Source organism: Nicotiana tomentosiformis, chromosome 4 (assembly GCF_000390325.3).
Source record: "Nicotiana tomentosiformis chromosome 4, ASM39032v3, whole genome shotgun sequence".
Classification (NCBI taxonomy): Eukaryota; Viridiplantae; Streptophyta; class Magnoliopsida; order Solanales; family Solanaceae; genus Nicotiana; species Nicotiana tomentosiformis.
Window position 1 is genome coordinate 52,214,266 of NC_090815.1, and position 27,873 is coordinate 52,242,138.

Sequence of the window (27,873 nt, forward strand, 5' to 3'; positions counted from 1 at the left end):
TGGTTTACTTTTCAACCTTACTATAAATAGAAGACTTAGTCTTCTTTTTCCTCATTTTTCAGAAAATTCACGCACAAACAGAGCTTCCATAGATCTACAAGAAATTCCTTAAGGTTTTGAAGCAAGTCCATCATCCGCAACTCAAAATCAAGAAGCGAACACATCAACGCAATCCTTACGACATAGGTAAGACTATGCCATCCTCCTTTATCCTTATAACTCGATATTTGGAAAGAGATTCGTGGCTAAGAAAGCTTTTCACCTATGTATTATAGCTATACAAGCAAAATGAAGGCTCAAAGGGAAAAAGGTTTGGAAGCAAGTACACAAGAGGTATGCAGGATTTTCGTTTGGTTTTCGGCATGATTTGGTTTAGCTATGTTCTAGCCCTTCTTCTTGATCTTTTAAGAGCTGTTCAAAGAAAATTTCAGAATGTATTGTATCCTTGTATAGTATTCAATTCCATATGTTATGTCTTGAAGAAACTAGTTTAGGTTGGAACTTCAAAACACAACAAAAATAAAAAGGGTGAATCGCCCATTTTGCCTATGCCGTCCGGACTTCCATTTGTTTCGTTCCTTTGATGTTTTTATGTATACCTAACCCTCATATGATCCTAATAGATTCATTTAGGATTATATAAGATTCATTGTCATGTGTTGATTCTTACGTTATTCCTAAATCATATTTAGACTTTCATGTCATAAGTTAGCGACTATGACTCGACATTGCATTCATAATTCTCTTTTGTCGATCGTTTGACGACATTGTGGATAATTGGATATCCTAGTTTGCTGTTCCTGCTGTTATTTTTTGGATCATCCAATTTTAGGGAAAACTCTACCAAATTTTTTGGAAATTCAATAAGTTGGACAAATTTTGAGTTCCTTGCTTAAAAATTGATTCTAGAGGGATCCTAATGAGTTAATTAGTCTTAGTATCTCACGTACATACTTAGTTTCTCCCTAAAATAGGGATAGGATCCCCTATCCAACTTTTGGACGACGAGTGTCAGATTACGTTTGTGATTCCGTTTATGATTTTCTTCATGATCTCTTGAGTCCATATGATGCTGCCATTTGTTTTATGCCTCATTCATGATTATATTGATTATGATGGGGGGATATGGCCCATAACACCAGCGAGGCCTATTGATTATATGCTGGGGGGAGATAGCCCATAACACCAGCCAGGCCTATTAATTATATATATACCTTCTAGGGGGATATAGCCCACAACACCAGTCAGACATGTTATATATGCGTATATTACTAAAATTTGCAATGGATGACTATACATGAGGTTAGTTAAGATGTACAGTTACCTGATTGGGGATATAACCAATAACGCCACACAGGTACAAGTTTAGATAGTAGTTCAGTTATAGTTCAACTTAAACTTCGGTTCAGTTCCAGATCAGTTGCTAGTATTGACTCTTGTTTAGCTTTCAGCTTATATTGAGATTTCCAGCTTACAGTCATACTTTAGTATTCTTTACATATGCTTTCCACCCTATATACTTTGTACATATCATACTCACGTCCCTTCTGGGGCGTCACATTTCATGTCGCATAGGTACAGATAGATCAGCGCTTGAGCCACATCAGTAGGCCATCCACCACCAGCTGTTGGAGTCACTCTGCTTACTCCCGTAGTAACTTATCTTTTGGTATGTGTACAGTCAGCTATTTTGTGTATGGCGAGGCCCTGTACCGTCCAGTACTTGTTCAGTTCAACACTCATAGAGGCATGTAGATATGCACCTATGTAGTTAGTATGATTTTATATGTCAGCTTGTGTTAGCCTTGTCGGCTTTCCAGATTGTACAGTTCTTATCAACTATGCTTATGCTTTTTTCAGTTTATATTCATGATTAGTAAATTATCAGCAGGTTTAATGATGATCGGCACTTAGTGTCGGTTATCCATCACGGCCCTAGACTTGGTTGTGACAAACATGGTATCCGAGTAGTTCAGTCCTAGGATGTTTACAAGCCGTGTGTAATAGAGTCTTGTTCAAGAGTATGTTGCGCACCATACTTATGAATCAGAGGCTACATGGCATTATAGGTTAGTTGTCCTTCCTTCTTCTCTAGTTCGTGCGATAGAGCTATGTTATAAGAATTCAGGCTTCTAACAAAATGTTTTATATGTAGCGATGCCACCGAAGAGACGCACATCTACCCAGAAGGGCAAAGCCATTGCTAAAAAGGGTACTAGTAGAGGACCTCATGAGTTAGATGAGCATGAGGAGTCTAGACATGAGGTTCCATCCGGAGCTTCATAGACTCCGTCTATTCAGGGAGAGGTTAGGGGTGCTCCAGCTACCACACCTCTGGTTTCTCAGCACGATGACATGAGAGAGGCTGTCAGATTGTTGACTAGCATTGCAGCTACTCAAGCCAGACGACATTATACACGTCCTCAGGGTGACGATAAGAGTTTTATGTTTTGTGATTTCCTCATATTAGGCCTCCAGCTTTCAAGGGATCAAGTACAATTGAGGATCCCCTGGATTTTCTAGATAGATTAGCCGGAGTCCTCAGAGTTATGCATGCCACGGATAGAGAGTCAGTAGAATTGGCAGCATATAGATTACAGGATCTAGATGCAAGTTGGTATACCACTTGGGAGATTTCTAGGGGAGAAAATGTTTCTCCAACTACATGGCGGGAGTTCTCAGAGGTATTCATCCACAATTACTTACATATAGAGACACATAGAGCACGATTGGATCAGTTTTTGACATTTAGACGGGGTATGAGTGTTGTAGAATACAACCTCCGCTTTAATTATTCGGCGAGGTTTGCTCCTATAATTGTATCAGACATAAATGACAGGGTACGCAGGTATGTAGTGGGACTTGGTCCTCACTTAGTAAATAACTGTATCTATGCAGTCGGGTGTGGAAATTGCACGTATTCAGGAATTTGCCTTAGCACTTGAGGAAAGGAAACGAAAGCAAAAGGGATGACAAAGATAGAAGCTCAAGCAAGAGAGGCAAATTTTCAGGTTTGTTTGGTGAGACATCTTGTGCTACTGGGCAACAGAGTGTCAGGAAGCCAACAATTAGTACTCCTTCAGGATTTAAGGGGGCGAGATCTGATCGATCCCCGCAGTCTAGAGCTAGTCAGTCATCATGGGCTTCAGGAACCAAGCATTGAGGTATTTGTAGTCTGGATGGTTCACTTTACCCTAGGTGTTCTGATTATGGTAGACACTATTTGGGCCAATGTCAGTAGGGTTTAGGTATGTGTTATGTTTGCGGCAAGTCAGGCCATTTTATGAGAGATTGCCCATCTAAGGGTGGTATTGGTGCAACTTAGCCAGCGAGATCAATTGCAACTTCTTCACCACCAGCAGGCCCACAAGGGCAAGTTCCCCAGACACTAGCGAGTCGAGGTAGAGGCTGAGGCGGAGCTACTACTACAGGTGGTCCCCAGAACAACACCTACATTCTGGTTGGTCGTCAGGACCGAGAGGCTTCAACAGACGTGGTTACATGTACTTTATCTGTGAATTCCCATAATGTGTATGTGTTGATAAATCTTGGTTCTACACTATCATATGTTACTCCCTTTGTTGATACTAAGTTTGGGATAGAACCAGAAGCCATTAAACCTTTTCAGTTAGCCACCCTAGTTGGTGATTTAGTAGTAGCTAGGCGTGTTTTTAGAGGTTGCACTGTTGTGATTGGTGATCATAGTACCACAGTTGACTTGATTGAGTTAGAAATGGTTAGATTTGAGTTGTACCTGGTATGGATTAGTTGTCTTCTTGCTATACTAAAGTTGACTATAGAGCGAAGACGGTCTGGATCAATTTTCCAGAAGGGTAAGCTATAGAATGGAAAGGTGTTTGTGCATCGCCAAAAGGTATTTTTATTTCATACCTTAAGTCAAGGAAGATGATCGCCAAGGGATGCTTATACAATATTGATCATGTTTGACATATAGAGAAGGGAACGCCGAATCTTGAATCAGTTCCAGTAGTGAATGCGTTCCATGATGTATTTCCACAGGAGCTTCCAAGTCTTCCTCTAAAGCGCGAAATGACTTTCCCATCGATATAGTGCCGGGTACGCAACCAATATCTATTCCTCCTTACAGGATGGCACCAACAGAATTAAAGGAACTTAAGAAACAGTTGAAAGATCTGTTAGATAAGGCTTTAATTAGACCCAACACTTCTCCTTGGGGAGCACCAGTCTTATTTGTGAAAAAGAAAGATGGCTCCCGACATATGTGCATAGATTACAGACATTTGAACAAGGTCACGATCAAGAACAAATATCCCCTTCCCAGAAATGATAACTTGTTCGTCCAGTTTCAGGGTGCTAAGTGCTTCTCGAAGATAGACTTGAGATCAGGCTACCGTCAAGTTAGAGTCAGAGAGTGTGATATTCCTAAGACAGTGTTCAGAACCAGGTATGGCCATTACGAGTTTCTAGTGATGTCATTCGGGCTAAGTAATGCCTCAACGGTGTTTATGGATCTTATGAACAAGGTGTTTAGGCCTTATATGGACCTATTTGTAAAAGTGTTTATTGATGATATTATGGTTTATTCCATGTCTTAATCAGAATATGTAGAGCATCTATGTGTAGTGTTGGGTATCCTTCGAGACCAAAAGCTGTATGCAAAATTCTTGAAGTGTGAATTCTGGTTGAGTTTAGTAGCATTTCTTGCACATATGGTATCATCAGAGGGCATCAAAGTAAATGGTCAGAAGATAGAGGCAATGAAGAATCGTCCCAGACCTACAACCCCAACTGAGGTACGTAGTTTTCTATGTTTGGCAAGGTATTATAGGAGGTTCGTACAAGGATTTTCTTCCCTTGCAGTGCCACTGACTAGATTAACACAGAATGAAGCCAAATTTCAGTGGTAAGATGAATATGAGCGGAGTTTTAAGGAGTTGATGAACATGTTGATTACAACAACAATTCTTACACTTCCAGAGGGATCCAAGGGTTATGTTATTTACTACGAAGCTTCTCGGATTAGCCTAGGTTGTGTACTGATGCAGCATGGAAAGGCAATTGCTTATGGTTCCAGACAATTGAAGAAGCACGAGCAGGGTTATCCTTCACATGACTTGGAGCTAGCAACAGTTATTCATGCACTGATGATTTGGAGGCACTATCTCTATGGCGTTCATGTTGATATCTATACAGATCATAAGAGCCTCCAGTGCATATTTAAGCCGAAACAGTTGAACTTGCGACAAAGACGGTGGTTAGAGCTTCTAAATGACTACGACGTTGACATTCATTATCATCCTGGTAATGCTAATGTTGTAGTTGATGCTCTTATCATAAGTCCATGGGAAGTTTAGCTTACTTGCAGCCTCAGAAAAGGGAGTTAGCTCAGGAACTCCATTAGTTAGCCAGTTTGGGAGTTATATTGATAGATTTAGAGGATGCAGGAGTTGTAATTTAGAATACAGCTACCACTTGTTTAGTTACTAAAGTGAAACAGAGGCAATATAAAGATCCAGATCTAATTAAGTACAGTCAGGTAGCCAGGAAAAAGAAAAAGTCACCTTACAGAGTTACTAGTGACGGAGTCCTCAGATATAAAGATAGGCTTTGTGTTCCAGATGTTTCAAGGTTATGCAGGCAAATTATGATAGAGACACATCATTCCAGGTACACCATTCATCCTGGCTCTACTAAGATGTACCATGATCTTATGCGGATTTACTGGTGGGACGGAATGAAACGTGACATAGCAGAGTTCATGGCCGAGTGTCCTTACAGCCAGAAAGTAAAGTTTGAGCACCAGAAGCCTAGCGGTTTGTTACAGGAGATAGAGATACCAACATGGAAGTGGGAAGCAGTAAATGAGGACTTCATCACAAGCCTTCCTGGTATGCGGAGCAGGTATGATTCTATTTGGATTCTAGTTGACAGGCTTACTAAATCAACTCATTTATTGCTTGCTAGAACTATTTATACAATAGAAGATTATGCTAGATTGTATATCAGGGAGATTGTACACCTCCATGGTGTTGCAATATCTATCATTTCAGATAGAGGTGCACAATTTACACCTAACTTCTAGCAATTATTCCAGAAAGGTTTGGGGACGCATGTGAATTTGAGTACAACTTTTCTTCCATAGACAGATGAACAGGCCGAGCGAACCATAAATACAATCGAGGACATGTTAAGGGTGTGTGTGTAGATTTCAAAGGCAGCTGGGATGCACACTTACTGTTGATAATTTCCATACAACAACAGTTATCATTCTGGCATACAGATGGCGCCTAATGAAGCTTTGTATGGGCGCAAGTGCAGACCACTCATAGGATGGTTCGAAGTTGGTGAGTCTTAGTTGATAGGCCTAGACTTGATCCAAAAGGCAATGGATAAGGTTAAGCTGATCATAGAGAGATTGTTAGCAGCCCAGAGTGGACATAAGTCATATTCAGACAACCGACGCAGAGATTTAGAGTTCCAGGTTGGCGATTGGGTGTTCCTGAAGGTGTCACCTATGAAAGGCATTATGAGGTTCAGAAAGAAGGGCAATATTAGCCCTACGTATATAGGTCCATACTAGATCGCCAGACGAGTTGGTCATGTAGCATACGAGTTAGACCTTCCAGCAAACCTTCAGGAGGTACATCCAGTGTTTCATGTCTTCATTCTTCGAATGCGTGTTTGAGATCCTTCCAGAGTAGTACCAGTTGATGATGTACAGATCACTGAGCAGTTGACTTATGAGGAGGTACCTGTTACCATTTTAGATTGGCAGGTTCGTCAGTTGAGGACGAAAGATATTCCTTCAGTGAAAGTGTTATAGCGGACAAATAATGTGAAAGAGATGACTTGTGAAGCTGAGAAGGATATGAGAGCCAGATATCCGCATCTCTTCACTAATCCAGGTATGTACAAGATCTTTGCATAATGCTTCTATATACCTCAGCCAACATTCGAGGACGAATGTTTTTAAGGGGGAGATTGTTACACCCGTACTTCTGTGATATTGTATATTGCATCAATGAATTTCTAAGAATGATTTAAATGAGTTTAAAGTCATTATATTACTATATTTGTGTCAAGCCCTGACCTCGGGGAGCGTGACCGACACTCAACCGAGATACCCCAGTCAAGCAAGCCTATACAATGCCTTCTATCCAAACTCACCCATGAATAAAGAGAAAATATCTTTCATTAGTTAAACAATGAGGGGTCATGTGAACAACACCAGTTCATTACCATTAGTTACGTAATTAACAAGTTTTAAAATACGTACACTTTCATAGTTTGAAGTGCAACATGAGATACAAATACAACATCTTTTTTTTGTCTTTCCCAAAACAAGATACAACCCACCTATGTATACGGAGCCTCTAGTAGATACAAAAGAGTAGTATAATGGTGTCGGCAATAAGGGTCCGGCAATAAGGCTCCGGATATACCTCAAAACACTATACATAGGAGACAAGAGATACAAGACCCTGAAATGAAGTGGGGCTCACCAATTCAGCTGAGGAGAGGGTGTACTGCTATCACTGATCAAGGCCGCCTGCTGTGGAACTGCCTGAATCAATTAAAGATGCAGCGCCCCCAGCAAAGGAGACGTTAGTACATATGGAGTACTAGTAGTATGTAAAACTAAACACCCTCTCAATAGAACGAGCAATAGTAAGATGAGAAGGAAATATGGAATCACTAAGAACCTCAAACAATATTAAAGTACTAAGTTAGGGGAAAGATAGATTTCAAGTAAATTTCAATGTTTTTAAGTTGGGAGATCTTTAGTACCGATACACCACCGTGATTTTAGCACGGAGTCCGATCTTAGACCGATCGGCTAAGCAGCCTCACCCCGAGACATCCACTCACAACACCACCATGTGCGCGACATGGCATCTGATCTTAGCCCGATCAGCAAGCCGTCTCACCACAATGTCGTGTGGGTCGACGTCACATCACCACCCTCTAGCAATCATATCATCCCATTTAAGGGGAATTATCTCAACACATCAATCTCATTCCATATTCGGGGAAAAATCTCATCACCTCACACGGGGATTTTACCCCTCACTCACTCCTACACCGGCACGTGTAGTTTTGAGGTTAGGTTATTTCAACCTACCCTTTCTTGATGACTAAATTATACTCCCAAAACATTTATTATTTAAAGGACTTACAACTCATTTCACAATCTTTCACACATATTTCCATTTCATTGGCACTAATGGCCACAATTGTACTATCATTCTCGGCACGTCGGCCGTATTTCATATTTCATAGTCATCCCTATAACTTCCAAGCATATTCATGGTTTGTCAACAATAAGGGAATTTCAAATCAATACTTTAAGTGTAAATATATGAGCAACAAGAGTCTTGATCACATTGAGTTCCTCTTCCACAATTAAGCATACTAACTCACAATTGAAACATGATTTTTAAATCACAATACATTTAATACATTGGTCATACTAGATCACATTCTCGGAGGGAATAATGACATGATGGGAACATTAGAAACATATATTGAGTACATACATCTTTCAACACAACACTTATACAAGAACAATCAAATTTAGTAGGAAGGACTCGGAACACGAGAAATATGCCAATCATAACTGCAACTTACAAGGACATCATGGAATTCGATTCTACAAGAGGAGTTTAGCCAACATACATCGCTTGAGCATTATTTAATTTACTATGACATTCTGAAACTCCTAGCTACTTCAATCTAATTAAAGACATGACAAAATTGAACTATAATTAGAAAAATACTCGGGGGTCCAGCTCATTTGAGTATTTTATCAAACACTAGGTGGGCATTATGATTTCAAGGTTCTTCTATGGTGGATTCCTTTACCCCACAATCAATCCCCACTTCAATAGGCCACACACAAATACTCCACAACCTCCCTACTACCTTTATTAGTACACACATGCATAAATAACAACCCTTATTCTCAAACCTTCTTCCCCATTACCTATTCCCAATCTAAATTTCGAAATTGAAGTCTAGGGCTAGAACCTTACCTCTTGGATGAAGACCTTGTGAGTTATCCGTGTGAATTCTTCAAGACTTGAGCAAATATTGGTGAACTATGCACATGGGGATTCCTTCTCTCTCTCTAAAACACTCCCCTCTCTCTAAAATGATAGAATTTCTCGTCAAAAAATAGTCCATAAGCCTATTTATTAAAATAGGGTCGGGTTATAAAAATAGAAAAATGGACCCTCCGAACTCAACTATGCGGTCGCAGAGTGGACCGCAGAACATGTATGCAGTCCTCATAATGGACTGCAGAATCACCCTCCAAAACTGGGCTGCTCGGGTCAGGTATGTGGTAGATCTGTGGTCCGCAGATCAGTTTTGCAGTCGATAATGGACCGCAGAACCTCCTCCCAAAATTTTCTCATGTTGGTTATGCGACGGATGTGCGGCCCGCAAAACAATTATGAGGTCGCATAGTTGACCGCAAAACGACCTCCAAAATTAGCCCATTTTTCTACTTCACTCCGCGGCAGATCTGTGGTCCGTGGAGTAGTTCTGTAGTCGCATAATGGACCGCAGAAATTCCCTGTTCTGCAATATTTTTTCTTCAAATCCCCAACGCACTATTCAACCCAAAAGGTCCGTACCGCGGCGTGCAAGCTCGTCGTGAAGATATTCTACAACCCTCAAATACATTAGCCTACCTCGGTACCACGAAACCCCGGGTTTTAGCTGAAATTGTACGGGGCCTTAGATCCTCCCTCTCTTAGGATCATTCATCCTCGAATTAGGGTCAAAATCCGCCATTAGCACCCAAGGTGACCCAACTGTCACTTCACACACCAGCAGTTCCAAATTTTTACTAACTCTCTAAATTTCCAAAACTATTGCCAGAGTCTCCACTGTAATTGGGCCTATCCAACTGCTAGAGAATCCCTGAACCAGTCCTAATAGCATAACCATAACATAATGATGTAAAACAACATGGCAACAACACCGGCCATAACTCCATAAGCATTACATTACCAAAAAGGAGTATCCTTAACATAAGTTGTACAAGGGGAAACATAATTTGTAGAAAGTTAGCTTTTAACATTTTTAATGGACACAACTACATAGCTATTCAAACAAATGAGGGTACTTCTTATTCATCTCTTCCTCGTCTTCCCAGGTGGCCTCTTCGACCTGTTGGTTTCGCCATATCACTTTCACGGAGGCAATCTCTTTATTTCTCAGCTTCCGGACATGCCTATCAAGAATGGCAACTGGAATCTCTTCATAAGTCAATTCCTCATTAACCTCAATAGTTTCAACCTAAATAATAAGCGATTGATCTCCAACCACCTTCTTCAACATGGATACATGAAATACCGAGTGCACTAAGGACATCTCTGAAGGTAGTTCAAGCCTGTAAGTCACATGACCAATCCTTTAAATGATTCTCTACGGTCCAACATACCTCAGACTCAATTTTCCTTTCTTACCAAACCGCATTTTACCCTTCATGGGGAAAACCTTCAATAATACCCAATCATCCTCTTGGAACTCCAAATCCCTACGACGTACATCCGAATAGGAATTTTGATGACTCTAGGTGGTTTTCAACCATTCCTTAATGATCTTAACCTTGTCCATATCCTGATGCACGAGGTCTGGCCCTATCAACTCTGCTTCCCCAATCTTGAACCACCCAATGGGATATCTACATCTCCTACCATATAAAGCCTCAAACCATGCCATCTGAATGCTAGCATGATAACTGTTGTTGTAGGCAAATTCTATGAGTGGAAAATGATCATCCCAACTACCCTTGAAGTCAATAACACAAGCACGCAATATATCGTCAAGTGTCTGAATGGTCCACTCTGATTGCCCATCGGTCTGTGGATGGAAAGCTATACTAAGATTCACCTGAGTACCCAAATCTAGCTGAAATGTCTTCCAAAAATTAGCTGTGAACTGTGCCCCTCGATCTAAGATAATAGAAACCAGAGTGCCATTCAACCTGACTATTTTCTTAATATACAACTGAGCATACTGTTCCGCTGTGTCGGTAGCCTTAACAGGTAAGAAGTGTGCTGATTTTGTGAGTCGATCCACAATTACCCAAATCGAGTCGAACTTGCAAGGGGTGCGAGGTAGCCCTACTACAAAGTCCATACTGATCATCTCCCACTTCCACATTGGAATTTCTGTGTTCTGTGCCAACCCACCGGGCCTTTGATGTTCGACCTTCACTTGTTAACAATTTGGACATATTGCCACAAAGTCCGCTACATTCCTCTAAATATCATTCCACCAGTAAACTTCCTTAAGATCACGATACATCTTTGTAGAGCCTGGGTACACGGAATACCTAGAAGTGTGATCATCGGTCATGATTCTTTCCCGGAGACCATTTATATTAGGAACACTTAATCGCCCTTGGTACCTTAGTGTACCATCATCCATGCCAAGAGAAAAAGCCATGGCCTTATGTTTATGAATCCCTTCCTTCAACTGTACCAATAATGGATAGTCGTATTGCTTTTACTTGACTTCCGCAACAAATGATGATTCGGCCCTATTTTGCACAATTACCCCTCCTTCACTAGAGTCCGCAAGACGAACTCCCATACTAGCCAACCGGTGAAATTCCTTGGCCAACGGCCTTTGATGTGCCTCCAAGTGAGCCAAACTACCCATGGATTTTTGGCTAAGAGCATCTGCCACAACATTAGCCTTCCCCGGATGATATAGAATATTGAGGTCGTAGTCCTTGAGTAACTCAAGCCACCTTCTCTGCCTCAGATTCGATTCCTTTTTCTTGAAAATACATTGGAGGCTCTTTGGTCTGTGAATATATCCACATGGACCCCATACAAATAATGACGTCAAATCTTCAACGCAAACACTACCGCCGCAAGTTCTAAGTCATGTGTTGGATAGTTCTTCTCATGATTTTTGAGTTGCCTAGAAGCATATACAATCACCTTGCCATGTTGCATCAATACACACCCAAGTCCGATCCTCAAAGCATCACAATATACTACAAACCCATCTGTACCCTCTAGTAGGGTCAACACCGGTGCCGTAGTCCATCTTGATTTCAACTCTTGGAAGCTCTTTTCATAAGCATTTGACCATTGGAACTTAACTACGTTCTGCGTCAATTTAGTCAACTGAGAGGCAAGAGTAGAGAACCTCTCCACAAACTTTTTGTAATACCCAGCTAAGCCGAAGAAACTGTGAATCTTTGTTGGAGTTGTAGGCCTCGACCATTTCTTCACAGTTACGATCTTCTGCGGATCAATCTTAGTTCCTACTTCGGAGACGACATGACCCAAGAATGTGACAGATTCAAGCCAAAATTCACACTTCAAAAATTTCGCATACAACTTGTGATGATATAGAGTCTGTAGAATTGCCCTAAGATGATCGGCATGGCCCTCTCGACTTCGTGAATATATAAGAATATCGTCAATGAACACTATCACAAAAGAGTCAAGAAAAGTCTGGAAGACTCGATTCATAAGATCCATGAAAGCTTCCGGGGAATTTGTTAGCCCAAAAGACATTACCAGTAATTCGAAGTGCCCATATTAGGTCCTGAAAGCTGTTTTCAGAATATCCCATTCCCTGATCTTCAATTGGTGATACCCGAATATTAAATCAATTTTGGAGAAGTACTTAGCACCCTACAATTGGTCAAACAAGTCATCTATCCTTGGCGGTGGGTACCTATTCTTGATCGTGACCTTGTTGAGCTGCCGATAGTCAATACACATTCTTAGTGACCCATCTTTCTTTCTTACAAAGAGGACTGGTGCGCCCCAAGGCGACACACTCGGCCGGATAAAACCCTTTTCTAACAAATCCTTCAATTTTGCCGGTGCCATTCTATAGGGTAAAATAGATATAGGCTGCATGTCTGGCATCACATCAATCCCAAAATGAAACTCCCTGTCTAGTGGGATCCCAGGGAGCTCATCAGGATAGACCTCCGAAAATTCATTCATCACTGGCACAAACTCAAGTGTAGGTTCCTTAGCATCGGTGTCCGTAACCCAGACCAAATGGTAAATACACCCCCTGTTTATCATCTTCATGGCCTTAATATAGGAAATAAACTTACCTTTCGGCACCACATCATCCCCATTCCATTCAATAATTGGCTCATTTGGAAATTCAGACCTAACAATTCTGGTTCGGCAATCAAGCTTAGCAAAACATAAATAAAGCCAATCCATCCCCATTACTACATCAAAATCAACTATCCCCAATTCAATGAGATCGGCCATGGTGTCCCGACCACGCATTGTGACAACACAATCCCCATAAACTCGCGCGACCACAATAGACTCACCAACCGGAGTAGATACGGAGAACGACTCATGAAGTTATTCCAGTTCTATCCCAAATTCCATAGCAACATAAGGAATGACATAGGACAAAGTGTAACCGGGATCAATAAGAGAATATACATCATGGGATTGGACAATCAATATACCTGTGACAACATCTGGAGAAACCTCTGAACTCAGGCAACACCTCATAGCATAGAAACAACTGGGTCCTCCCGAGCTCTGTGCACCACCCCTAGCTGCACCATGCCCTGTGGGTGTTGGAGTGCCTCGAGCTAGAGGAGGTGCACTATTCAACTCCTCAACGCACTGTTCAACCTAAAACGTCTGTACCGTGGCTCGCAAGCTCGTCGCGATGATTTTCTACAACCCTCAAATACATTAGCCTACCTTGGCACCACGAAACCCTGGTTTTTAGGTGAAATTATATGTGGCCTTACAATATGATGTTTGGATATAGAATATAAAGTTTGGGAAAAATCGAATTTAAGTTACGGAAAAACAGACTAAGGATTTGCCGAGTAACGAAGCTTTTTGAGCAATTAATTTCGTGTGTTATATGAGGTATTTTGGGGTCATATTATGTACCAAATTAAAGGTATTGGAATGTGTTTTCAGCACTCTTGACTGTTCGTTCATGCGACGTCGGGGTAAAGAGATATGAGCATTGGTAGAAGGGCTAGTGAAGCACGCATGTGGTTGACTTTTCAACCTTACTATAAATAGAACACTTAGTCTTCTTTTTCCTCATTTCCTGAAAATTCACGCACAATCATAAGAATTTCCTTAGGGTTTTGAATCAAGTCCATCATCCGCAACTCAAAATAAAGACGTGATCACATTAACGCGATCCTTACGACATATGTAAGACTTTGCCGTCTTCCTTTCTCCTTATAAATCGAGTTTTGGAAACAGATTCGTGGATAAGTAAGCTTATGACCTCTGTATGTTATCTATACAAGCATAAGGAAGGGTTTTGATCAAAGGGAACAAGGTTTGGAAGCAAGAACACAAGAGTTAAATAGGGTTTTCGTTTCATTTTCGGCATGATTTGGTTTAGCTATGTTCTAGCGTTTCTTCTTGATCTTTTAAGAGTCGTTCAAAGGAATTTCACAATGTATTGAATCCTTGTATATTATTAAATTTCATATGTGAAGTATGGATGAAACTAGTTTAGGTTGGAACTTCAAAACACAACAAAAACAAAAAAGACCAATCACCCATTTGGCCTATGTCATCCGTACTTCTGTTTATTCCATTCTTTTGATATTTTTATGTATACCTAACCCCCATATGATCCTAATAGCTTCATTTAAGATTATATAAGCTTCATTATCATGTGTTCATTCTTAGATTATTCCTAAATCATATTTTGACTTGCATGTCACAAGTTAGCCACTATGAGACAACATTACGTTCATAATTCCATTTTGTCGATCGTTTGACACTATTGTGCACAACTAGATCTGCTTTAGTTTGATGTTATCATCTTGTCCAGGTATCCATTCCTGTATATATAGAGGTGCTTGCTGATTTTTTGGGGATCATCCTGTTTTAGGGAAAATTCTGCCGAAATATTTGGAAATTCGAAGAGTTGGACAAATTTTGAGTTCCTTGGTTATAAATTGATTATAAAGGGATCCTAATAAGTTAATTAGCCTTAGTATCTTATGTACTTACTCAAAATCTCCTAAAATGGTGATAGGATCCTCCATCCAACTTATGGACGATGAGCGCCATATTATGTTTGTGAATCTGTTTATGGTTTCCTTCACGATCTCTCGAGTCCATATGATGCTGCCACATTTGTTATGCCCCATACATTCTTACATTTATTATTCTTGGGGGATATAGCTAATAACATAAACGAGTCCTATTGATTATATGTTGTGGGGAGATAGCCCATAACACCAGCCAGGCCTATTGATTATATATTTACATGCTGGGGGAATATAGACCATAACGCTAGTCAGGCATGTTATATATGTGTATATAGCTAAAATTTGTATTTCATGACTATACATGAGGCTAGTTTAGATGTATAATTACCTGATTGGGGGGATAAAACCATAACACCAGACATGTACCATTTTAGATAGTAGTTCCGTTTTAGCACACTTTCAGGGTAACTTCGGTTCAGTTCCAGAGAAGTTGCTAGTTCAGACTAATATTTAGCTTTCAACTTATATTCATATATCTATCTTACAATCATACTTTAATATGCTTTCCACCCTACATACTTTGTACATATCGTACTCACGTCCCTTCTGGGGCGCTGCATTTCATGCCGCGCATGTATAGATAGATCATCACTTCAGCCACATCAGTATGCCATCCACCACCAGCTGTTGGAGTCACTCCGCTAATCCCATAGTAACTTATATTTTGGTATGTGTACAGTCAGCTATTTTGTGTATGGCGGGGCCCTGTCCCGTCCAATACTTGTTCAGTTCAACACTCGTAGAGGCATGTAGATATGCACCTGTGTAGTTAGTATGATTTTATATGTCAGCTTGTGTTAGCCTTGTCGGCTTTCCAGATTGTACAGTTCTTATCAGCTATGCTTATGCTTGTTCAGTTTATCAGTTTATATTCTTGATTAGTAGATTATTAGCAGGTTTAGTGATGATTGACACTTGGTGTCGGTTATCAGTCACAACCCTATGCTGGGTCATGACATATAGTGGATCTTTTGTTTTTGAATATAGTGGATTTTTAGGTCATTCTTGGTATGGATTAGTTGTTCCCGTATCACACTATCTTGGATTTTCATGATTAGACTGTGACATTAGCCATGCCAAGGTTGCCTACATTAGAGTGGAAAAGGTTCCTTGATCATTCCACTAGCAGGGTTGTTTCATATGTGAAGGCTCAGCATATGGCTGAGAAGGGGTGTTTAGCGTATTTGGATTTTATTCAAGATTCTAGTGTGGAGGTTCCTCCTATGAATTTGGTACCGGTTCTGAAGGCGTTTCTAGATGTGTTTCTTATAGATTTACCGGGTATGCCACCTGACATTGATATTGACTTTTGTACTTGTTTGGTTCTGGGCACTCAGTCCATTTCTATTCCACCATACCGTATGGCTCCCGATGAGTTAAAGTAACTGAAAGAGCAGCTGCAGGATTTTCTTGATAAAGTGTTCACTAGACCGAGTGTTTCACCTTGGGGTGTGCCGATATTGTTTGTTAAGAAAAAGTACGGATCGATGAAGATGTGCGTTGACTATCGATATTTGAACAAGGTTACCATCAAGAACAAGTATCCATTTCCTAGGATTGATGATTTATTTGACCATCTTCAAGGTGCTAAGGTGTTTTCCAAGATTGACATGAGATCTGGCTACCATCACGTGAAGATTAGGGAATCAGATGTCCCTAAGACAACTTTTAGGACTCGATATGTTCATTACGAGTTCTTAGTGATATCATTTGGCTTGACTAATGCTGCAGAAACCATTATAGATTTGATGAACCAAGTGTTTCAAGGCTTATTTGGATTCCTTTATGATTGTCTTCATTGATGATATTCTAGTTTACTCTCACAGAAGAGAGGATCATGAGCAACACCTACACTCTACACTTCAGACGTTGAAGGATTGTCAGTTGTATGCCAAGTTTTCTAAGTGTGAGTTTCGGTTGGACTCAGTTACTTTCTTGGGTCATGTTGTATCTTCGTAATGATATCAAGGTGGATCCCAATAAGATAGAGGCAGTTCAGAATTGGCCTAGACCTAATTCAGCTTCAGCGATTGAGAGCTTCTTAGGTTTGGCGGGCTACTATTGCTGGTTCGTGGATTATCTCAGCCCCATTAACCAAGTTGACTTGGAAGGGTGCTCATTTCAGATGGTCTGATGAGTGTGAGGAGGCTTTTAGAAGCTCAAAACTGCCTTAACTACAACCTTAGTGTTGGTGTTGCCCACATGTTCAAGGTCTTACACTATGTATTGTGATGCCTCACATATTGGACTTGGCGCGGTATTGATGTAGGATGGTGGAGTGATTGCCTATGTGTCTCGTCAGTTGAAGGTCCATGACAAGAACTACCCCGTGCATAATTTGGAGCTAGCAGCCATAGTTCATGCGCTCAAGATTTGGAGGCACTATTTATAGGACATGCCATGTGAGATCTACACTAACTATCAGAGTCTCCAACATCTATTCAAGCAAAAGGATATTAATTTGAGGCAGCGGAGATGGTTGGAGTTATTGAAAGACTATGATATCACCATATTATATCATCCGGGGAAGGCTAATATAGTGGCTGATTCGTTGAGTAGGAAGGCGGAGATCATGGGCAGCTTGGCATTTATACCGGCAGTGGAGAGGCCATTGGCCATAGATGTTCCGACATTGGCTAATAGGTTCTTGAGGTTTAATATTTTGGAGCCTAGTAGAGTTCTTTCTTGTGTTGTCCCACAATCATCTTTGTTGTAGCGCATCAAGGCTCGCCAATTTGATGATCCTCAATTGTTGGTGTTGAAAGACACAATGCATCAGGGCGGTGCTAAGAAGGTCGTGATTGGGGATGATGGTGTTATGCGGCTTCAGGGCCAGATTTGTGTTTCGAATATTGATAGTTTGAGAGAGTTGATCCTTTAGGAGACTCATAGTTCACGGTATTCCATTCACCTAGGTTTCACGAAGATGTATCGTGACTTGACGTAGTATTATTGGTGCCGGAAGATGAAGAAATACATCGTTAGACATGTCTCTCGGTGTTTGAATAGTCTATAGGTGAAGTATGAACATAAAAAATCTAGTGGTTTGACTCAGAAGTTAGTGATATCATAGTGGAAGTGGAAGCGCATCACTATGGACTTTGTGGTAGGCTTACCAAGGACCTTGATGAAGTATGAAGCTGTTTGGGTCATTTCATTTCGGTGATGACTTCCTACTCATAAGAGCGGTTAGCTCAGATTTACATCAGGGAGATTATTTGCCTGCATGGTGTGTCTATTTCTATCATTTCAGACCATGGCACGCAGTTCACTTCACGCTTTGGAAAGCCGTACAGTGTGAGTTGAGCACACAAGTTGAGCTGAGTACCGCATTTCACCCACAGACAGACCAGCACTACGAGCGGACCATTCAAATTCTGAAGGATATGTTGACGACATGCACTATTGATTTTGGAGGTTAGTAGGACCAGTTTCTACCTTTGACAGAGTTTTCCCACAACAACAACTATCTGACGAGTGTCCAGATGGATCCGCACAAGGCCTTATATGGGAGGCGATGTCGCTCTCCGGTTGGTTGGTTTGAGCCCGGTGAGGCTAGATTATTGGGCACAAATTTAGTTCGTGATGCTTTGGAGAAGGTGAAATTGATTCAAGAGTAGCTTCGTACAACACAGTCCAGGTAACAGAGTTTTGCGGATAGGAAGGTTTGTGATGCGGTTTACATGGAGGGTGAGAAGGTTCTTCTCTGAGTTTTGCCTATGAATGGCCTGATGCGATTTGGGAAGAAGGTCAAGTTGAGCTCGAGGTTTATTGGCCCATTTGAGATCTTAGAGAGAGTTGGGGACGTTGCGTATAAGCTTGCATTGCCTCCTAGCCTAGCAGGAGTACATCCGGTATTTCATGTTTCCATACTTCGAAAGTACCATGAGGATAGGTCACATGTTTCGGACTTCAGCACGGTCCAACTTGAGGAGAACCCGACTTATGAGGAAGAGCCAGTGGCTATTCTAGACTAGCAGGTTCGAAAGTTGAGATCTAAAGATATTCCTGCTGTTAAAGTGTGTTGGAGAGGTCAACCGACTGGGGAGGCTATTTGGTAGTCCGAGTCAGAATAAGGAGTAGATACCCCATCTTTTTACCAGTCCAGGTACATTCCTATGTCCGTTCGAGGATGATTGTTTCTTTTAGAGGTGGAGAATATAACGACCTGATAGGTATTTTTGAGTACTAGTTCCCAATTTTGTGTTTTGAGACCTTCCAAAGATCTATATGATGATTTATGACTTGCGTGTGTGGTCCGTGTCGATTTTTGAAAAGTTTAAATGTGAATGTTTAAAGAAATGTGATTTTGACTTTGAAAGTGGCTAGAGTTGACCACGACCAACATTTTTGGTGAACGACCTCGGATCAGTGTTTTGACGATTTTGGTAGGTTCATATGATGATTTTGGACTTGTACGCATGTTTGGTTGAGGTCTCGGGTGACCCGATGCTTTGTGTAGAAAGTTAGAAATTTGAGTTTGAACTTTTGAGAAGAGTTCACAATTGCAATATCTGCAGCTGGGTAAAAGATTGAGATTTCCGGACTTAGGTCATTTTATGGCATTTTGAAACCTAGAATCTATAGAGGCAATTTTTGGAGAGAATTTTTTTGCTAACTCAATAGGTTAGTAACTATTACTTGCTTTTGTTCAATTCCCACTACTATTTCATGAATTAACACTATAAAATCGAAGATTTCATAGAGTAGAAATTGTGATTTTAGGTAGAAGCTAGGGATTTTGTAAATTTGAGATTTAGATCTCAAATTTGAGGTCGGATTTCATGTAAGGAACCGGAAAAAGTTTGCTAAGTAATTTTAGGTTTCCTGGTGCCAAGGTAGGCTAATGTATTATATTTTTGGAGTTTTTGGGTTGAACAGTGTGTTAGGGAGTTGAAATTTTTCACTCTCGCGTCGCCCAGCTTGTAGCAGGCTAGACCGTGCTATATCCCTCACCTAGCCAGATCTGTAGCGCGCTGGACCGTGTCATATCCCTTGCCTAGCCAGGTCTATAGCGCGCTAGACCGTGCTATATCCTTTGCCTAGCCTGGTCTATAGCTTGCTACAGAGTGTGCCTCGCCTGGTCTATAGCTCGCTACAGAGCATGCCTCGCCTGGTCTATAGCTCGCTACAGATTGTGCCTAGCTTGGCCTATAGCTCGCTACAGAGCGTGCCTCGCCTGGTCTGTAGCCCGATCCGGAAATTTCAGAGTATCCATTCTTCTGTTGTTATAACCCGACCCTATTTTAATTAAAACCCCTTAGGGCTCATTTTTGAAGAGAATATCTGATATTTTTAGAGAGAAGTGAGAGTATTATAGAGAGGAAGTAGCTCAAGTGTTTTGTTCATCAAGATCTTGTCCAAGTCTTGAAATCTAATAAGAAATCCCTCAAGTTCTTCATCTAAGAGGTAAGGTTCCATACCCTAGTTTTTAATTTTGAATTTGGGTGGAAGATGGTTGATTAAGAGTATGATTCTTGATTGTAAGAATATTATTTATACATGAATGTACCAATAAGCCGGAATGTTTAATATGAATAATAGCCACTCGGGTTTATGATGGATGATTCTTGAAATATGTTATGGTTGTGGAAAGAGGGGGCACAAGAAGAAAAAAATGCCCTACTTTGGATAAACCCATCCGATCTGCCCGATGTGCAGGAATAAACATTTGGCGTCATGTTGTGAGTATGCTCAAAAGATTGTTAGGGGTGGTGGATTTGGGCAATTCCAAAAGTCCATACAACGAGCTGCTGCAGAGATTGTTACTCCCGCCATGAAGGCTTGGTGGAAGACTAAAGGGAATGCTTATGATGCATGCAAAATGGGTAAATATCAGGTAAGTGAGGCGAGTAAATTTAGCGAACCCCATCCTTGTTGTTTGAAGTGTATGAGATGTCATTCGGGGGTATGTCAATCTAAAGTCATCAAGTAAGTCACTCCTTAGTACATCACTATGAACACATCATTATATTCCTTGTTGTATATGTACATCCATATTGAAGAGGCCTACATAAATATGGTCTTAACCAAAACATTGAATCACAAGTTGTTGCATGTACCTACTCTTTGAACGAGACGCAGTATTCGTGACGCCACTCTATCACAAATTCTCTTATTTACAACCCCCTGTGGAATTGAGCTCTATAATTATGTCCTTGAATTGAGTTATAACTCTAGGATTAATACTTCCTACTTGCTTTCCTAAATTATCAGTAAGAGACTATACCTAATGAATTTCTTATAGAACCATTTGATTCAAATGGATAACATCTGCTCACTTGTGCTTATGCATGCACAGTCTTAAAGTTTACCTATGTGCTATCACATCCAATGTATAGCGGCCTAGTGTTGAGATCCTTATTGAACCACTCTTTTTCTCTCCGGTGTATGTGGCTCCTATGGTTGGAACAGTCACTTTACTCCTTTATGAATAGTATCATGAATCCTTTTCACTGTCTAGTAACATGAGGGCATATCTCAACACCTATTATATGTGTACGTGTCAATTGAAATGGCCACTTGTCTATATAAAGTTTCTCAGGAATTTGAGGTTTTCGTGAATTTGTCACAAGAAGATCTTTTTGTTTGCCCATCTCAGTATGACTTTCATGTCCACTTAGATCATTCCGCAGTAAGTAGCTCACTTTGTTCCTAGTATTGTTGTTGCCAATGAAGTGGCCTGATATGGCATCTCGAGAGTTGTTATGGTAGAAACATGTCTAGCTCACAGCAAAGTGTTCATTCTCTCTAACCAATACATGATTTCACCCCAATGTTAAGATGTCCTAGCTACATGGTTTCACTTGTGTGTGATTGAAAGTTAAGAGACTTACCGTGACTTTTCCCTCCCCATTTCAGGTGGATGTTTCAGATTCTGGCACATATGATGAGCATATTGATTTAAAAGACAAGTTTGTCGTATCTCTAGTCCTCTCAAATAGGATTAACTATTGTGAAGGGTTAAGCTGTTAGAATGATAATAATCTCGCAAGTGTTCAACTTCTTTTTCAACCTTGTGGGCTTGTGGCATAGATTCCTTGTGCTAGTTACTATTAAGAGCATGATGCAACTTCATCTATTTTGAAACCCATATCACATTCAGGGTGCCAGAATATTCTAATTTGAGTTAAACCAATTTTCCTTACACTCAAAAAGGCTATTGGTGTCACGTACTTGGCTATTTCTCCTTAAGGATTACTATTGCCGAACAAGGCACGTATGGAATAAATTAATTATTATTGTCCTTCTCATAACTCATAGTCTACCAAGAAAAAATGATTCTAATGTCTTTATCCTCCCGAGCATGCCTTCTACATGTCACATGTCTAAAAGGACTCACTTCTTTTACATCTCCGGATCATGTACATGTTTCCACGGTATCTATCTGTACTAGGCAACTCTATGCCTCATTTGCCGAATTTATGATGTCATCATAATGATTAATCATGTCTCTTAGGATATAACTTCCTGAAATACCCTTCTCAGCACGTTGATGGTTTCTTGAATAATTCCAGCAAAATATCGAACCTAGTTGTTCCTATATCTAACGAATCTATCGAGAGTTGTAGGTTCAAACATATCAAAGAAGGAGCATCAACCCATGATCGAATATATTGGATAGGAAGTTTTATGGTAATATTCAAGCTAGAACATCTTAGAGTAATTGTTGAAGGTCGCCAAAGGTTTAGTTTAGGTGTTTGGTGTAGAGATTTAGTGTTGAAGAAAGTGAATGGGTTATTCTCCAGATTTTCTCTATGAATATATTGGGTGAACTGTTAAGGAAGGTAAATTATGTGTAGTCCCGTTAGGACTTATGAAATATTGAAGGAAATAGGCCAAACTATGAGTAGTATGATGTTTCCTTATTATTGTCCTCCGTGTACCCGGTGAATCATGTGTCTATGTTGAAGAAAGTAGTTGGAGACCCGACACTCATTGTTCCGGTTGAAACTATTGAGCTTAATAAGGAATTGACTTATGAAGAAATTTCAGTTTCTATTCTTGATAGGCAAGTCCGAAAGTTAAGAAATAAAGATATTGCCTCTGTGAAAGTGTTATGGCGAAACCAACAGGTTGAAGAGGCCACTTAGGAGGCCGAAGAAGAAATGAAGAAGAAGTACCCTCATTTGTTTGAATGGCTATGTAATCGTTTCTATGAAATCGTTCCATATGAATTATGTGTCACTTGTACAATTTATGCTAAGGGTGTTCCTTTCCGGTAATGTATTGCTTATGAGGCCACAGTTGCTGTTGTTTCATTATTATGTTGCTTTATTGGATTATGTATATGTTGTTGATATTGGTTTCTGAGGTTCTCTAACAGGTAGATAGGCCCAATTACAGAGGAGACTCTGCCGAAATTTCTGAAAATTTTTGGAGTTAGTAAAATTTGGGAGATTGAGGTGTGTGAGAAAAGAGATAAATTATGGTAAGCGTTTGGGGATGGACTCCACTCCTCATTCGAGGACGAATGATCCTAAGCGGGGGAGAATGTAAGGAACCAGAAAAATTTTGCTAAGTAATTTAAGGTTTTGTGGTGCCAATGTAGGCTAATGTATTATATTTTCGGAGTTTTTGGGTTGAACAGTGTGTTGGGGAGTTGAAATTTTTCACACTCGCGTCGCCCGGCTTGTAGCGCGCTAGAACGTGCTATATCCCTCGCCTAGCCAGGTCTGTAGTGCGCTGGACCATGCTATATCCCTCGTCTAGCCAGGTTTGTAGTGCACTAGACCGTGCTATATCCCTTGCCTAGCTTGGCCTATAGCTCGCTACAGAGCGTGCTTCGCCTGGTCTGTAGCCCGATCCGGAAATTTCAGAGTATCCATTCTTCTATTGTTATAACCCGACCCTATTTTAATTAAAACCCCTTAGGGCTCATTTTTGAAGAGAATATCTGATATTTTTAGAGAGAAGTGAGAGTATTCTAGAGAGAGGAAGTAGCTCAAGTGTTTTGTTCATCAAGATCTTGTCCAAGCCTTGAAATCTAATAAGAAATCCCTCAAGTTCTTCATCTAAGAGGTAAGGTTCCATACCCTAGTTTTCAATTTCGAATTTGGGTGGAAGATGGTTGATTAAAAGTATGATTCTTGGGTGTAAGAGTATTATTTATACATGAATGTACCGATAAGGTTTGTGGGAAGATTGTTGAGCTCAAATAAGTAAAGATTGGTTGTGAAATGGAGGAAATCTTTAGAAGAACCTTGTAGTCAAATTTGCACACCTAGTGTTTGATGAAATGCTTAAGTGAGGTGAACCCATGGATATCTTCCTAATTATGGTTTACTTTTGTTATGTTTCTAAATAGATTGAAGTTGCTAGAATTTCCGAAAAATTGTAGTAATGTAAAGAAAACTCAAGAAAAGGTATGTTGGCTAAACTTTCTCTCTTGGAATTGAATTCCATGATGTTCCCGTAAGTTCCAAGTATGGTTGTCTCAAGTTCGTTATTCTATATTCCGAGTTGTTCCCAATAAATTCGATTGTCCCGAATAAGCAAAGTGATGAGAATTGTGTAATCAAAACGTGTCCCGAATATTCCTATCACATTATGTAACCCTTTGGGAATGTGTTCAAGAATGATATGTGTATTAAAATGCTATGTCTTTGAGTCGTGTTCCAAATGAAGGGTTATGATGCCAAATTGATTGAGAAAATCTCAATATTCCTAAGACTCTTAATTGCTCATATGTGTACCTAAATTCTTGATTAGGAAATGTCTTATTGTTGATAATCTATAAAGATGGTTGGAAGTGAAATAAGTGAACTGGGGATATAGAGTGTGCCCAACGTGCCAAGAATTTAAGTTATGATTGTGGCTAGTAATACAAATGATTTGAGAGGATGTGATAAAGAATATGAAATGAGCCTCGATTCAATTGTTTAAAAATGACTTCGAAAATAGAAATGCCTAAAAGCTTTTGTACTCAATTCATGCCCATAAGTGGCTGCTTTAACTAATGCTTTGCTTTATAAATATATCCGGTGTGATTCGAGTTCTTACATACTCGTGTGTTGAAATTGTACATTGTCATTTTCTGGGAAAGAGTATTGCAAGAATAAATGGTGTATTGTTTGTTTTTGATTTTGATGTGTGTTTCTATTGCTGGTTGGTATGCCCCATTCTTTGGGAAGAAACCATTTGTGTTTAAAGTTCCCATTACAAATGGATTTGAAGTATATGATTTCTGAAATATTCTATATGTTGGTATTTTATGGTGATCTTTGAAATTGAAAGAGGTGAAAGTGTGGAATATCAAATACGGCCATCGTGCCGGGAATAAAGAATCTTGTGAATGACCAAATGAGCCAAGGGAATATTGTCGTTGTGAATGACTGGAAATACTAATGAGACTTTATACAATGTGAAATATGTTGAGGTGAGTACAATTGTATTTATGTTACATCTATGTGCAAATCAAATCAAAAATAATTTTGGGAGCATCAATAGAAAAACCGATAAAGGGTGGGTCATAAGGCCCACACCTGAAACTACACGTGCCGGTGTAGGGGTGGATTGTGATTATTCCCCTTATTTGGGATGAAATTGAAACATTGGAGAAATTCTGATATTATTCCCCTTAATTGGGATGAAACTGGTATCAAATGTGGATTGGAAAAGTCAACCCACACGGCATATGTGGGAAGGCGGCCTAGCTCATCGGGTGGAGATCGGACGCTATGTTACGCACATGCTGGTACTACTCTTGGTAACAACTTTCTTTCGCATCACATGTCAAACCACATTGTTCGTGGGGAGATGGCCTAGCCGATCGGGTGTGATCTCCATGCTAACAAAGACGGTGGTATATCAGTGCTAATGATCTCCCAACCAAAATTGCATATGAAGTTCGTATTTTGAAAAATTAATATGTTTTAACTAGACATTTGGATATTGTTGATTGTGACTTGCTATTTCTATGTGTTACCTTTTCTTATATGGGCATTCTATTTTGAATGCAGGTAGTTCCCTTTTGCCGGGGGCGCTGCATCTTTAATGGATGCAGGTGGTTCTACAGCAGGCGGCATTGATCAGTGATAGCAGTATACTCTTTTCTGCTGATTTGGTGAGCCCCACTTCAATTCGGGGTCATGTATCTTTTGTTTCTCATGTATTGTGTTTTGAGGTATAGCCGGGGCCTTGTTGCCGGTATTCATATATTACTCTTCTATTGTACTTAGAGGCTCCGTAGATATGTTATGGGTTGTGATTGGTGTTGGAAATTGAACTAGAAATGTTGGTATTTGGAAATCAAATTTTTTATTAATTCTATAAACTCGTAATATTTTAGAAATTATGAATGAAGCTGCTAATGGGAATGAAAAAAAAGTTGTTAATAAAATATTTTGAGTGTTTGATTAATGGAGTACATCTCCTCTTTATTCATGGATGAGTTTGGGTAGAAGGATATCTAACAGGCTTGCTCGGTCAGGTTCTCTCAGTTGAGCACCGGTCGCGCTCCCCGAGTTTGGGGCGTGACATTTCAAAACAAATCACATAATTGGACTCGAAATGAATGGGTAACTGGGATTTGGTCTTAACTTCATATTTCGACCACATGGGCCCAGGTTAACTTTATTTTTTTACTTTTTTCAAGTATGTCAAAGATCGAACCTTTTTCATATGAGGGTAGTTTCTAAAACTTGTTTTGACTTGTTTGAACTATGTTTGACTAGATTCATGTGGTTTGGAGGCTTGTTCCAAAGGGAAGGTCGTGTTGGATTGTTGAACATTTTTCAGAAAGAGGTAAGTGTCTAGGTTAACCTTGATTGAGGGAATTAGCATGTAGTTGAGTCTATCTGCCATGTTATCTATGTGTTGGGGGTGTCATATATTCAAGGTGACAAATATATGTGCGTTGGTCATGGGATAACCATGCGGGTGGGATTAGCCTTATTCATTCCATGTTACTCTATGTATTATGTCTACCATGCTTTAGAAAGATTGTGAAACACTTTAATTTCTCGCATTCATGTTATTTCCTATGTTGCGGTTATTAAGATATTGGGCGTTGATATGGTTTAATTGTTGATTTGGTTGTTGGTACAAAAGAGTTGGTAAATTCTCATATCGCGAGTTATGTTCAAGTACTATCCTTGATGTTGTTTATGCTTCCCACCTTGCTTGGTACAGTGTTATATTGTCATGACCCAACTCCCACCGGAGTCGCGTCGATGTCTAACACTACTTGCTAGGCTAGCCAATAGTTTCACAACATCAAAGAACTCAATAAACAAAACTTAATAATCTCAACAATGGAAAATATCATGAAACATCTGAGAAAAACAACGATAATACAACTACAACCATCTCAAAGATCTGGTGTCAAAGAGTACATGAGTACTACTGAATGTCCAAAATACAAGGCCAAGTACTCAAAGAAATTGTCTACACAATAGAACAGTAATAACAGAAATAAATGAAAGAGGACTCCAAGGTTAGCGAACAACATAGAGGCTACCTCTTAGTCTCCACCTGACTGGTACCAATGCCACTTAAGCGATCACCGCCTCCAGAAGTACCTCGATCTGCATATGAAGTGCAAAGTGTAGTATGAATACAACCAACTCCATGTACTCAATAAGTAACAAACCTAACCTTGGGCTAAAAGCAGTAACGAGTTTGGAAGAAATAGTTAGTGACCAACAAAAATAATCGATACCAGCTCAAGATATAAAAGAAGTAGTAAAAGTAAATAACTCAATGATATCATGTTCAGTTCATTCACAATTACAGGAATTGGGACATGCTTTTCAAGTTTAACAGTTAAAGCCCAACACAGATAAGACACTTTATTTATCATCTAGCACGAGGAACGTGCGTCTTTATTCCTACAT

The 27,873-nt window shown here is 40.0% G+C and overlaps 1 long non-coding RNA gene across 1 annotated transcript; it reads left to right on the top strand.

The window, feature by feature from the left end:
- LOC104088470 (uncharacterized) lies at positions 1-26,250 on the top strand. Its single transcript, XR_011415763.1, has 3 exons — positions 1-186; positions 276-333; positions 25,999-26,250. It is a non-coding gene; the product is annotated as an uncharacterized lncRNA (long non-coding RNA).
- The last annotated feature ends 1,623 nt before the right edge of the window (positions 26,251-27,873 follow it).